The sequence below is a fragment of the Crocuta crocuta genome, unplaced genomic scaffold (assembly GCF_008692635.1).
Source record: "Crocuta crocuta isolate KB4526 unplaced genomic scaffold, BGI_CrCroc_1.0 scaffold1577, whole genome shotgun sequence".
Taxonomy (NCBI): Eukaryota; Metazoa; Chordata; class Mammalia; order Carnivora; family Hyaenidae; genus Crocuta; species Crocuta crocuta.
In genome coordinates, this window is record NW_027532032.1 from 31,171 (window position 1) to 41,874 (window position 10,704).

Here is a 10,704-nt window from a genome sequence, read left to right on the forward strand (position 1 = left end):
TGAGGACTGATTATCACAAAATCCTTAACAAACAACCGTATGAAATTTGTCAATTACAGTTTAACAATGGGCCATAAAACCCAGTTTTTAGCTGTGTTCAGGTATCTTCCATTTCCACCATCACATCCTTACACCAGAGAATTTAATATCTTTTTACATTACAGGCTGTGATTTTTATTTTTAATTTTTATTTTATTTTTTACAATAGTTTATTGTCAAGTTGGCTTCCATATAACACCCAGTGCGCATCCCTACAATTGCCCTCCAGCATGCCCATCTCCTCCCTCCCCCCCACACCCATCAGTCCTCAGTTTGTTCTCAGCATTCAAGAGTCTCTCATGGTTTGCCTCCCTCCCTCTCCCCCACCATTTCCCCCTTTCCTTTCCCCCATGGTCCTCCGTTAAGTTCCTCCTAATTCTCCTATATGTGCAAACATATGGTATCTGTCCTTCTCTGCCTGACTTATTTCGCTCAGCATAACACCCTCAAGGTCCATCCATGTTGCTACAAATGGCCAGATTTCATTCTTTCTCAATGCCATGTAGTATTTCATCGTATAGATAAACCACATTTCTTGATCCATTCATCCGTTGATGGACACTAAGCCTCTTTCCATGTTTTGGCTATTGTTGAGAGTGCTGCTATGAACGTTGGGGTCCATGTGCTCCTATGCATCAGCATTTCTGTATCCCTGTGGGTGAATTCCTAGCAGTGCTATTGCTGGGTCATAGGGGAGTTCTATTGTTAGTTTCCTGAGGAACCTCCACACTGTTTTCCANCATGGGTTTCAAGTCATTGTGTCCTTTGTGGGATTCATGCTTGTGTTGTTGTCTCTGGTATCTTCGTTCCTTGCAACAATTCCCTCAGAGAGTCTCCCTCAGGATTTCTTGTAGGGCTGGTTTAGTGGTGACAATTCCTTTCAATTTTTGTTTATTTCGAAAGACTTTTATCTCTCCTTCTCTTCTGAATGACAGGTTGCTGGATAGAGGATTCTTGGCTGCATATTTTTTCTTTTCATCACATTGAAGATCTGCTATTCCTTTCTGTCCTGCCAAGTTTCAGTAGATAGGTCTGTCACCACTCTGATAGGTTTCCCTTTGTATGTTAGAGCCCTTTTCTCCCTAGCTGCTTTCAAAATTCTCTCTTTGTCCTTATATTTTGCCATTTTCACTATGATATGTCATGCAGAAGATGGAATCAAATTACATCTGAGGGGAGCTCTCTGTGACTCTTGTATTTCAATGTCTACTTCCTTCCCCAGGTTGGGGAAGTTCTCTGCTATAATTTGTTCCAGGATTCCTTCAGCATCTTACCCTCTCTCTTCCTCTTCTGGGATTCGTATGATATGGATATTCTTCCATTTGACTGTATCACTGAGCTCTCGATCTCTTTTTTCATGTTCCTGGATCAGTTTGTCCCTTTTTTTCTCAGTTTCTCCTTTTTCTATAACGGTGTCTTCTAAATCACTTATTCTACTTTCTGCCTCTTCAATCCGTGCATTGGATGCCTCCAGTTTATTATGTACCTCATTTATCGCATTTTTAAATTCATCATGCCTATTATGAAGCTCCATGTTGTTTGTGGCCATAATTTCTTTGATGTCCTCTATGCTTTTTTCAAGCCCAGCAATTAATTTTATGATTATTGTTTTAACATCTTGTTCAGTTATGTTGCTTATATCTGTTTTGAGCAGTTCTTTAGCTGTCGATTCTTCCTGGAATTTCTTTGGAAGAGAGCTCTTTCTTTTCGTCATTTTGTTTAGCTTTCTATCTTTTGTTAATTTTGAAGACTTGTTATGCTCTCTGCACCTGTGAGTGCTGCTGTACCCAAGAAGACTCTTTGACTCTCCGGGGCTTATCCTTTCAGAAAGTGTTCTTTGAGTGGTATCTCTTGGTCTCTCTTGTTGAGGCCTTGGTTATTTTATTTTCCTACTCGTAGTGGTATTTGGGACTCTCCACCATGTGTACTTTGGCTTGTTTCTTGAGGTAGCCCTGGAGAAGAAAACAGACAGACAAACACACAGGGAGCAGAGGCANTAGTGGTATTTGGGCCTCTCCACCATGTGTACTTTGGCTTGTTTCTTGAGGTAGCCCTGGAGAAGAAAACAGACAGACAAACACACAGGGAGCAGAGGCATACAAACGCAAAGACAAATCCAACAAACACGCAAACTGACAGGGAAAACAAAAAACTAAAGAGAAAAGAAGTAGGAGGGAAGGTGAATAATAGAAAATGAAAATACATAAAAAAGTCCAAAAGAAGAAAAGAAAAGGAACAAAGAAGAAAGCTGATAGACAAAGAATGGTTTAAAGCATATAACCAGATTTCCCAGCTACAATTAAATAGCCAGGTGTATGCAGTGCTGGTTGAAGAGCATAGAGAAAGAGAGAGATGACAGGGCGGGGATGAGGCAAAATTGGAAATGGAATGAACAGGCAGAAGGGATAAGAAGCTTTTTCCAAAGAGCTAAAGGGTGGAATATGGTTGGAGAGGTAAGAGAAGGACGCTGGTATTATCCAGAGAAACTATATAGTCTAATTACTCCTGAGAGAAAGATGAAAAGGTAGGTAGGTGTAGAATTTACATCTACAGAATGGACTAAATGTGACTGTTTAAGCAAGCCAGTGACCAGAATTAATCAGGGCAGTGCTCCGATTTAAAAAAAAAAGGGCTGCTCCCTAGCAGTGATGGGCGTGGTTTGATCCAACGCATCAGGAGGGAGTTCTGCCTTGGTGGTTGTGGGGAGAAGAGTGGCGGTGCTGCAGTCCCTTCTTGAACCAAGCGCTGCACCTCACTTTTTTGGGTGTGTAAACTCCCCGTGCCGGGGGCGCATCCAAGGTGGGTCATGCTCTATATCCCAGGCCAGGCCTCATTTCCAGATCCCAGTCCATGTACCCCACTGAAATGCCTGTAGACACTGCCTCACAGGTGATCCCCTCAGGGCAATTCCAAGCCTCTTGCCTACCCCCTGGGGATTGAGCCAGAAGCCTCTGCTCCAGTCTCCTCCAGGTCAGGGTGGCGAGCAAGGATGGGGGTTTACCTGGGGGTGCCTCGGTTCCGCTGGAGAGCGGGAAACCGGGTCCCTCTGTGTCTCGTCACCGAAAACATGAACTCGCGGGCAAATGTCCCAGCTTTAAGCCCTTCGCCTCCCCTCTAGGGATCCAGCCGAGCCAGAAGCACAAAGGTGCGATCTGCACCCGGCCCCTCCAGGTCGAGTTGGCGCATGCAGGGATCTGACACGCACATAGTTATTTTCCCAGGGATTGTTTGGGTTAGCTGGAGAGCTGGCGACTGGGTCCCTCTGTGCCCCGAGTGGATGTTTTTCTGTTCCCCAGCGACAGGGACCGTGTCTTGAGCAGTTTCGGCTTCTCTCTTTCCCCTCTTACTCCCCGCAGAGGGGGCTCGCTGCCGTCCCTCTGCATCTCTGGGCCCAGCCCAATTTTATCTTCCCCAGTTCGCACTCATGTTAGAAGGTTTTCTCAGTGGACTCTGTCTTCTTTTCCTCCCAATCTCCTGGATTCAAAGGGTTCCTATGGCTTTAGATCTTCTCCATGCGAGATATGGGGGCGAGTGCAATGTAAGGAACTCCCTACTTCTCCGCCATCTTGTCCCCTCCCCCCAGGCTGTGCTTTTTAAAATATATTGTGCTATGTTTAGGCACAAAAGACAGGAAATTATATTTTAATACACAGGGATTATTTTTAATACATAAAATTAAGAAAGTAATTATGCCTTACATAGGAAACAAAACCCACAGCATCCAAAAATGTTATTCTTGGGTTTTGTAGGCATTTAAAAAGTTTTTTGAAATGATTTTAAATTCACAGGAAGGTCCAAAGAAATGTACAAGGAGGTCCTGTGCATCCTTCACCCATCCTCCCCTATCTTACCATCTTGCATAACTATAGTACAATATCAAAAGCAGGAGACTGACATTTGTAGAATCCATAGAGCTTAAAATATTTTACCAGTTAGGGGCGCCTGGGTGGCTTAGTCGGTTAAGCGTCCGACTTTCGCTTAGGTCATGATCTCGCGGTTCGTGGGTTCGGGCCCCGCGTCGGGCTCTGTGCTGACTGCCAGCTCAGAGCCTGGAGCCTGTTTCAGTCTGTGACTCCCTCTCTCTCTGACCCTCCCCTGCTCATGCTGTCGCTCTCTCTCCTAGAAATAAATAAAACATTTAAAAAAATATTTTACCAGTTATACATAAACTCTGTGTGTGTGTGTGTGTGTGTGTGTGTGTGTGTGTAGCTCTGTGCCAATTTTATCACAGGTGTAGCTTTGAGTAAACATCAGGACAATCAAGATATTGAAATGTACCATCACTACAAGACTTCCTCATGCTATTCCTTTATAGCCACATCTACTCCTTCTGTCCCCTCCCATCCCTAACCACTGGCATGCACAAATCTGTTCTGTTTCTATATTTCGTTATTTCACAATTGTTACAGAAATGGAATCATTCTGAATGTATCCTTTTGAGATTAGCTTTTTACACTCAGGATAATTCCCTTGAGGGTCATGAAAGTTATATTGCTGAGTAGTATTCCAAGGTATACATGTACCATGATTTGTTTAAACATTCGTCCATTGAAGGACATTTGGGTAGTTTCCAGTGTTTGGATATTATGAATAAAGCTTCTATGAACATATATGTATACAGTTCTACATGAAAATATTTTTTCACTTCTCTGGAATCTATGCCCAAGAGTGCAATTGCTGGACTATATGGCAAATCTATTTTTAGTTTGAAAAGGAATTTCTAAATTATTTTCCAGAATGCCTATACCATTTTATATTCCCACTAACAATATATGAGTGATCTAGTTTCTTTCTATCCTTTCTAGAACTTTCTGGTGTCACTACTTTTTTATTTTAGCCCTTCTAATAGGTGTGTAGTAAAATATTGTTGTCTTAATTTGCATTTCCCTAATGGGTAATGATATTGAACATGTTTCATGTACTTATATTCCATCTGTATATTCTCTTGGATGAGATGTCTGTCTGTGTTTTTTGTCCATTTTCTAATTAGATTTTTTGGTTTTAAAATATTTAGATTTTAGAGTTCTTTACATATTCTAGAAACAAGTCCTTTTTTGGTAATGCAATTTGAAAATATTTTCTCCCAGTCTATAATTAAGTTTTACATTTTAATGAAATGAGTTTATCAGTTTTTACTTTTATAAATCATGATTTTGGTACCATATTGTTATATATCTATTATGTAACATTTTCAGTGAAACATTCCCCATGAAGTTCTTTATAGTATCTTTCATGCCTTTGGAGGCTTTTGTGTATGTGCGCACACACACATTCTGACTGACCTAACTAGAAGAAGTAATGCATATGTACTACTATGGAATTTATAGAAACATAGCTCCTAGTGCTGAGTATAATGCTACAAAATATATTATCTATGGGAGTTTACTTATCATCTCTGATGCAAACGGGAGAAAATGGTTCACTAAATTACAATTCTTCTTCAAATTATACTGTCCTCTATTCAGAAAAAATAGAGAAGCATGACTATTATATATGCAATGTTCTACAAACCTGTGAGTTTTATAGCTTGAAAATTATGTCGTTATGCACAGGCAAAAAATCTAAAATTCTTCAGCTTCTAGGAGAAATAGTATATAGTTTTATAGAAATTGAGATTTGAGGGGTGCCTAGGTGGCTCAGTCGGTTAAGCATCTGAGTTCAGCTCAGGTCATGATCTCACAGTTCATGGGTTCTAGCACTGTGTCAGGCTCTGTGCTGACAGCTAGGTCAGAGTCTGGAGCCTGTTTCGGATTCTGTGTCTCCCTCTCTGACGCTCCCCTGCTCACGCTGTCTCTCTCTCTCTCTCTCATAAATAAATAAAAGAAAACATATTAAAAAAAGAAATTGAGGTTTGAGGCCACTGTGCAACAAATGCCTGACATACCTCCTTTAGTAAGATAACAACATGAATGAAATTAAGTAAAATGGAACTCAGAGAAGAACACAGAGTCCATGAGTTTATGTTGCCAACCACTGACTTGTCATTGTCAGCCCTTGTCTTGAGGTATGGCTATATACCTCTGATACCTTGCTTTAGTTTGTACCACTATTTGACCAATTTCACTTATTTGCACAATAACCCTTTGAGATCAGGGCAAACAGAGAGTCCAAGTGACTTGCCTGAATTCCCAGTGGGAAATTCTTCCAGAGTCAGGAATGAGGAGGGCAGTAACCCAGCTTTTCTGTGTTCTTTTTGGAAATCCTTCAGTACATAAATGCTGCTTTCTTCCAACAGAGTGACTTAAAGATGATCTAAAAATATCTTAAGTACTGAATAAACCAACTCTACCCCAGTCTACCCCCAGATAGACATGGTAGAAAGTTTATTTGGAACCGTTAGGCAAAAACGTAAGGAAAGATCCTTTGACCCTTGGTTAAATGCAAAATAAATAGATATCCAGCCACCTGGGCAACTCAAATGCAAGAGCTATTTGCATAGCATTTGCAAACATTGAAAGAGAAATTAGGCATCTGGTGGGGGCTATGTCCTTATTTGTTGTTCTTTTTAAACTTTTATCAAACTTCCTTTCTCTTCTTCCCTTTTATCATCCCATTCCTAGTACCTCCATCTTGCAGGCTCTAACCTCAATACCTTTCCTTAGATCCCAATTGTCTAATCTGAAATTGGGCTATTTGATTTTCTGAGATCTTCCCAAAGAATTCTTCTTTTAAATTTATTTTTTTATTTTTATTTTTTATTTTTAATAGTTTATTGTCCAGTTGGTTTCCATATAACACCCAGTGCTCATCCCCATGGGTGCCCTCCTCCATGCCCATCACCCCTCTTCCTCTCCCCCCCATCTGCCCTCAGTTTGTTCTCGGAATTCAAGAGTCTCTCATGGTTTGCCTCTCTCCCTCTCCCCCACTATTTCCCCCCTTCTTCTCCCCCATGGTCCTCCATTAAGTTCCTCCTAATCCTCCTAAACGTGCAAACATATGGTAGCTGTCCTCTGCCTGACTTATTTCGCTCAGAATAACACCCTCAAGTTCCATCCATGTTGCTACACGTGGCCAGATTTCATTCTTTCTCATTGCCATGTAGTATATTCCATTGTATAGATAAACCACATCTTCTTGATCCATTTGTCTGCTGATGGACACTTAGGCTTTTTCCATGTTTTGGCTATTGTTGATACAGGAGTACTGATGCATAGGAGCACATGTACCCCAATGTTCATAGCAGGACTCTCAACAATTCCCAAAGAATTTTGATTTGAATTAGTCCTTTTTGTAATCAGACTGGTCTGCTTAGGAATATCTGGAGGTGGGAAGTGTTTTCTAAACAAATTGTTCTATTAATTCTCCTGAGAATGCCCCTCATAGGATTTGACTAAAAAATACAATGCCAGACTCCTACACAGAAACACTAACTCCCACTGGTAGGAAGAGAAACACACATATATCAGCAGGGGCAAATCCATATGAATGTGGGTAAGTATACAGTGAGCCACAGATGGACTCCATACACAGAGGGGATGAATTAGGGGATGGTGAAATTAAAAATAAATTTCCTTATTCTTCTTAGGGATTGTAAAGTCTGCATAACTATCAAGAGCTCATAATGAACACTGGATGACCAGCATCCCTTATTAGTGGTGACTCAAAGATCAGGCAACTACTATGAGTCACTATGAAAGGCACCCCAACAGTGGACCAAGCTGTATCCCAGCCAATGCTAAGGTCTCCATCCTGCTCCCTGACCTGGAACTCTCCTTGTAAGATTCCCTAGGAATAATGGTCCTTATTATCCCAAATGGAGTGCAGGGACCTGTGAAGTTGGAAGGAATGGGAAGTTGCCTGTGTATTCACCATAGGAAAATAGTGTTCAGAATATTGGAGTTAACTGAATGGTATCTTTATCTATAGAGTCTTCAGGCTTTTCTTCTAGATCAGGGGCAGAGTAAGTTGAAGATCATTGTTGTCATCCTAGTGTCAACAGCCTGCCAATAGTAGCTTGGTTTCTTATTAAGGATAACAACTTCCTTCTTGAGGTCATCACTACTCTGCTGCTTCTGGGCAGGAAGTCGAAGCTCTGGAGTGTGACTAACATGCTAAAATACATGCTGATACCAAAACCCAAGAACCATATACCCCTCAGGATGGCAGCCCAGAGAGTGATCAGAAGGGAGACAGGAAGTAACAGCATCTGAGATTTACTCACTTGGAGCTTCCTCCTCTCCTACTTTTACCATCCTCAAGCAGAAGCTGGGAACAGCATGCCCAAAGCTGATGAAATACCCAAATACCCTACCAACAGCCATCCCAGAAAGGAAGTATCTGCTATAGTCGAAGGCTTAATTAAAATAGCTAAGGCAGAATTTGATAGTGACAGGACTAAAAGACACTGAGGAGAGAGATGGCTGACTATTACTTTGTTTGTTTGCTTTTCCTCCCTCCACCCCAGAGTTAAAAAGAAGCCACACACAGAGAAAAGATATCCTTTGCCTCTGAGCAAAGAATGCAATGGGTCATGCACATATCCAAGTTACCAGACTCCCTAGAAAGAAAAGCCAATAACAAAGCACTCTGTCCTTAAGATGTGACCTGGCTCACAATCACGCCAGTGCTACCATTTATGCTATTGGTATGATGCCTGCCATTGCTCAGACACACACAGAGTGTAGGATAAGTCAAGAGCTCCTACAGTTAAAGCTTTCATGCCTGACTTCTCCAGCTACACCACTTTAACTTTTCCAATATGTCTCTCCTTGGCAACCAAGAGTCAGTTCCTAGAATTGACTTTAGCCTGGAAAGAATGACTAGGTCTGTATGGTGTTTTTTCTTTTCATTTATTCCTCCACTCCCTAAATCATAGAAAATTGTATATGGACTTATGAGATATGGACTTAAAAAACAGGGAGCATTTGTCTTTCATGCTGGAGTGTGGTACAGATGCAAGTGATGACTACTCATGTATACACATGGCTGTAAGTAGTTAGTGTGGGAAAACTCTCTACATACAAACCCTATGCTTGAGGCAAGCCTTAATCACTGAGTAGCCACCTGATGCCAGGTATCTTGCATACATTTGTAACTAAGATTAGATTTGGCTAATATGTAAAAAGCATTATGCTTCTGAGAGTTCCTGACTAGGAACATACATTCTCATGTTCTAGAAGTCCAAGGCCAAGTCATGCTATTTTTCAGTGTGTCTTGGAAGCTTCTCTTTGTGCCCTAGGCTTCTGATAACCTCACCTCAGTGTATATTGGTTGTTGAGTTCCAGTTTTCGTGGATAATCCACAAAGTGCCAACACAGATGAGTAGAGGTATGATGGAAACTTTGATCCTGCTGCCCTGACTTTTTGATACTGCCCACCTTGTTCCAGTGGTGGGCTTTACATGGCATCTTTCCAGTGAGTGTCATCTATGCACAGAACCTGATCCTCTTGTAGAATGACACATAAGCTAGATTCACTTTATGCTTTCCAGAAATTCAGTGCTGCCTCTGTACTGCCATTTATAATCATTTGCCTGTCTTCTGAGGTGTATGCATAGGAAACACAACCATTTAACCACAGCAGTATCTAAATGACATTCTCTGAAATTCAAAGGTTATTTTTAAACTACTGATTTTAAGAATTTCCCAGAGGCCAAGAGACATGGTCTGCCATGAAATTCCTCTATGAAATATCATCTACATGGCACTATAAATTAAATACCTAAATCTGTCTTCATTTCACATAGTGATGGAGAGTTGGTTACACATGATATCGTCCAGTATGAGCAGACTTCGGATCTAGAAACCTTGTCAAAGCAACCAAATTTGATGTCAGAACTCAAGTCTCTTAACAGTGGCAAATGCTGTTGTAGTATCAGCACATAAACAGAAGAGTCTTATTCCCTTCATATCTTCTCATGTATAGAAGTCTATGGATCAGACATGTGCCTGAAGCAAGAGATCATGTCTGCCATGTTTGCTATGCTACAACATCAAATCAAAAGGCAATACTAGGAAAATACACTTGTCAGTATTCTTTGCTAGCAGCTTCAGAACAATTCCTACCAAAAGGTGTGAGGAGAAAAGCAATACGATATCATTTTCTTATTTTTCTTTTTTTGCTTTCTTCTCTTTCTAAATGAAAAAGTGATAAAAGGAGCTTTGAAATCTAATGGCATTTATCTAGTTCTCCATTTAAAGGGAAAAATCCTATGTAGATATTGAATTAGTACCTTTACTATCTGCTTTAAAAATCTCCCTAGAGACGCTTAGGTCATGATCTCGCGTTTCGTGGGTTCGAGCCCCGTGTCGGGCTCTGTGCTGACTGCCAGCTCAGAGCCTGGAGCCTCTTTCAGTCTGTGACTCCCTCTCTCTCTGACCCTCCCTTGCTCACGCTGTCTCTCTCTCTCTCCTAGAAATAAATAAAACATTTAAAAAAAAAAATCTCCCTAGAGAGCTTCCAAGTGAAAAGAGCCTCTTTCAGGGCTTAAGTTTCTGCAGCCACTTCTTCAAAAGTTGGAATAACCTTAACACTTGACTTTGTAAGTGCTCATTATTTGATCATGAAAATTCATCATCATCCTTGATGATTGAAGGAAGATCATTCAAGTGTTATTGACATTCTTGCTGGAGGCCAAAATAAATTAAATTCGTGCCAATTCTATGCACCCTGTGTGTGTGTGTGTGTGTGTGTGTGTGTGTGTGTGTGACCTGGAGGAAGCCTGCT